Source organism: Platichthys flesus, chromosome 18, assembly GCF_949316205.1.
Source record: "Platichthys flesus chromosome 18, fPlaFle2.1, whole genome shotgun sequence".
NCBI classification, from domain to species: Eukaryota; Metazoa; Chordata; class Actinopteri; order Pleuronectiformes; family Pleuronectidae; genus Platichthys; species Platichthys flesus.
The window spans coordinates 2373497-2375996 of NC_084962.1; the positions used below are offsets into that span (position 1 = coordinate 2373497).

The 2500-nt window shown below is 41.8% G+C and overlaps 8 non-coding genes across 8 annotated transcripts; all 8 read left to right on the forward strand.

Moving 5' to 3' along the window:
- The first annotated feature begins 88 nt into the window (after window positions 1-88).
- On the forward strand, window positions 89-170 carry trnas-uga (transfer RNA serine (anticodon UGA)). Its single transcript has one exon. It is a non-coding gene; the product is annotated as a tRNA-Ser (tRNA).
- A 247-nt stretch (window positions 171-417) lies between these two features.
- On the forward strand, window positions 418-499 carry trnas-uga (transfer RNA serine (anticodon UGA)). Its single transcript has one exon. It is a non-coding gene; the product is annotated as a tRNA-Ser (tRNA).
- A 437-nt stretch (window positions 500-936) lies between these two features.
- trnag-ucc (transfer RNA glycine (anticodon UCC)) lies at window positions 937-1008 on the forward strand. The gene has a single exon. It is a non-coding gene; the product is annotated as a tRNA-Gly (tRNA).
- Window positions 1009-1174: 166 nt separating this feature from the next.
- trnas-uga (transfer RNA serine (anticodon UGA)) lies at window positions 1175-1257 on the forward strand. Its single transcript has one exon. It is a non-coding gene; the product is annotated as a tRNA-Ser (tRNA).
- Window positions 1258-1352: 95 nt separating this feature from the next.
- On the forward strand, window positions 1353-1424 carry trnar-ucg (transfer RNA arginine (anticodon UCG)). Its single transcript has one exon. It is a non-coding gene; the product is annotated as a tRNA-Arg (tRNA).
- Window positions 1425-1694: 270 nt separating this feature from the next.
- On the forward strand, window positions 1695-1766 carry trnag-ucc (transfer RNA glycine (anticodon UCC)). The gene has a single exon. It is a non-coding gene; the product is annotated as a tRNA-Gly (tRNA).
- A 270-nt stretch (window positions 1767-2036) lies between these two features.
- trnag-ucc (transfer RNA glycine (anticodon UCC)) lies at window positions 2037-2108 on the forward strand. The gene has a single exon. It is a non-coding gene; the product is annotated as a tRNA-Gly (tRNA).
- A 167-nt stretch (window positions 2109-2275) lies between these two features.
- Window positions 2276-2357, forward strand: trnas-uga (transfer RNA serine (anticodon UGA)). The gene has a single exon. It is a non-coding gene; the product is annotated as a tRNA-Ser (tRNA).
- Window positions 2358-2500: the final 143 nt, after the last annotated feature.

A 2500-nucleotide genomic window follows, 5' to 3' on the forward strand; every position in this document is an offset into this window, starting at 1 on the left:
TTATATTAAGCCCAACACTTTCATTTAAATTCTCAAACTCTGGTTGCTACATTATCTTGAAAGTTATTGAAATAACAATCTTTGTCAGGTTGTTGTGGCCGAGTGGTTAAGGCGATGGACTTGAAATCCTTTGGGGTTTCCCTGTGCAGGTTTAAACCCTGCCAACAACAGTAGACTCTCATTGTTTAGCAACCAAGACATTGTTTTATCTCACAAATTTATCGTGTTGTGGCTGCCAAATAACAATGACTTTCTGGCGATGGTGGTATAGTGGGGAGCATAGCTGCCTTCCAAGCAGTTGACCTGGGTTCGATTACCAGCCATCGCAGTTATATTAAGCCCAACACTTTCATTTACAATCTCAAACTCTGGTTGCTACATTATCTTGAAAGTTATTGAAATAACAGTATTTGTCAGGTTGTTGTGGCAGAGTGGTTAAGGTAATGGACTTGAAATCCAATGGGGTTTCCCCGCGCAGGTTCAAACCCTGCCAACAACGGTAGACTCTCATTGTTTAGCAACCAAGAGAAAACAGCTGTAAATAAATTTCACAAATTTATCGTGTTGTGGCTGCCAAATAACAATGACTTTCTGGCGATGGTGGTATAGTGGTGAGCATAGCTGCCTTCCAAGCAGTTGACCTGGGTTTGATTCCCAGCCATCGCATTTATATTAAGACCAACACTTTCATTTACAATCTCAAACTCTGGTTGCTACATTATCTTGAAAGTTATTGAAATAACAGTATTTGTCAGGTTGTTGTGGCAGAGTGGTTAAGGTAATGGACTTGAAATCCTTTGGGGTTTCCCTGTGCAGGTTTAAACCCTGCCAACAACGGTAGGCTCTCATTGTTTAGCAACCAAGACAAAACAGCTGGAAATATTGTTATTTCACAAATTTATCGTGTTGTGGCTGCCAAATAACAATGTCTTTCTGGCGATGGTGGTATAGTGGTGAGCATAGCTGCCTTCCAAGCAGTTGACCTGGGTTCGATTCCCAGCCATCGCAGTTATATTAAGCCCAACACTTTCATTTACATAGCTGCCTTCCAAGCAGTTGACCTGGGTTCGATTCCCAGCCATCGCACTTATATTAAGCACAACACTTTCATTTAAATTCTCAAACTCTGGTTGCTACATTATCTTGAAAGTTATTGAAATAACAATCTTTGTCAGTTTGTTGTGGCCGAGTGGTTAAGGCGATGGACTTGAAATCCAGTGGGGTTTCCCCGCGCAGGTTCAAACCCTGCCAACAACGGTAGACTCTCATTGTTTAGCAACCAAGAGAAAACAGCTGTAAATAAATTTCACAAATTTATCGTGTTGTGGCTGCCAAATAACAATGACTTTCTGGCGATAGTGGTATAGTGGTGAGCATAGCTGCCTTCGAAGCAGTTGACCTGGGTTCGATTCCCAGCCATCGCATTTATATTAAGACCAACACTTTCATTTACAATCTCAAACTCTGGTTGCTACATTATCTTGAAAGTTATTGAAATAACAGTATTTGTCAGGTTGTTGTGGCAGAGTGGTTAAGGTAATAGACTTGAAATCCTTTGGGGTTTCCCTGTGCAGGTTTAAACCCTGCCAACAACGGTAGACTCTCATTGTTTAGCAACCAAGACAAAACAGCTGGAAATATTGTTATCTCCCAAATTTATCGTGTTGTGGCTGCCAAATAACAATGACTTTCTGGCGATGGTGGTATAGTGGTGAGCATAGCTGCCTTCCAAGCAGTTGACCTGGGTTCGATTCCCAGCCATCGCAGTTATATTAAGCCCAACACTTTCATTTACAATCTCAAACTCTGGTTGCTACATTACCTTGAAAGTTATTGAAATAACAATATTTGGCAGGTTGTTGTGGCCGAGTGGTTAAGGCGATGGACTAGAAATCCATTGGGCTTTCCCCGCGCCTGTTCAAACTTTGCCAAAAACTGTAGATTCTCATTGTTTAGCAACCAAGACAAATCAGCTGGAAATATTGTTATTTCACAAATTTATCGTGTTGTGGCTGCCAAATAACAATGTCTTTCTGGCGATGGTGGTATAGTGGTGAGCATAGCTGCCTTCCAAGCAGTTGACCTGGGTTCGATTCCCAGCCATCGCAGTTATATTAAGCCCAACACTTTCATTTACATAGCTGCCTTCCAAGCAGTTGACCTGGGTTCGATTCCCAGCCATCGCACTTATATTAAGCCCAACACTTTCATTTAAATTCTCAAACTCTGGTTGCTACATTATCTTGAAAGTTATTGAAATAACAATCTTTGTCAGGTTGTTGTGGCCGAGTGGTTAAGTCGATGGACTTGAAATCCATTGGGGTTTCCCCGCGCAGGTTCAAACCCTGCCAACAACGGTAGACTGTCATTGTTTAGCAACCAAGACAAAACAGCTGGAAATATTGTTATCTCACAAATTTATCGAGTTGTGGCTACCAAATAACCATGACTTTCTGGGGATGGTGGTATAGTGGTGAGCATAGCTGCCTTCCAAGCAGTT